Here is a 972-nt window from a genome sequence, read left to right as displayed (position 1 = left end):
ATGCTACTTATTATATAAGTACGTTAAGAAATAAACCATTAGTTAAATTCAGCATAAAATACAGCAATTAATTGCCCAAGAATTTTTTCTAACTAAAATTAAGAAGGTGACAGAGCCCAAACATTTCCAAATTTTAATTATTTCATTGCATAAATCGCGTGATTACAAAATTAATCGGCTCAAATTTATTTTGTTGGGCATCAAATACAGAGAAATCACATTCTTAAACGTATCAAATCAGATAGGGTATGAATCAAAACCTTGAAAGATAATATTTTTAAAATTAAATTTACAAACGACGACATGATCAGCCGTGACCCAAAATCACTTAATTCGTTAGCAAGAAAAGAATCATGAGCAAAGTAGAGCTTAAAGACATATGTTGTTACAAAAATGCATTTTTACATAAGCTCCTATGTATAAATACCTATTGATATATCGCAACGAATATAAGAAATACCTAAGAAAAAATCATACCTTCATCTAAATATTGCCAGCAGAATATGATGAATCGCACAAATATTCTAGATTGTTAGCCATATTTAAGACAATATTTGCGCTTTAGACTTTATAATTCTCTTATTGAATGTATAAAGCTTATTAATCCAAGTTCTATTTTTTTTTGTAATAATAAGTTTCTATTTGGTGTAGTTGGAACCCATAAATTTTTTCGAAGAATGTAATAAGAAATCAATTTTTTAGTATTTATTATAAATTATTGAACCATATGAAGTACTTAAGGCATATAGTTAGTATAATACTGGTAAGTTCATAAAAACATGAAAAAATATTATAAAATTGAAGCAAAAAATTATATTAACATCATTTTTTACTGATTGAAAATACTCCGAATCATTAATTACACATGTAAAAATATAAACAAAAGATGTGATATTTGATATTTACACACAATAAATACCTGATATTTATTTAAAAGAATACATAAAAAATTTTGAGAATCATAAAATTGCA

Source organism: Rhyacophila brunnea, unplaced genomic scaffold, assembly GCF_057557595.1.
Source record: "Rhyacophila brunnea isolate RB1 unplaced genomic scaffold, BYU_Rbru_1.0 scaffold_177, whole genome shotgun sequence".
Lineage (NCBI taxonomy): Eukaryota > Metazoa > Arthropoda > Insecta > Trichoptera > Rhyacophilidae > Rhyacophila > Rhyacophila brunnea.
The sequence above is the reverse complement of the archived record's forward strand: the minus strand, read 5'-3'. Positions refer to the sequence as shown.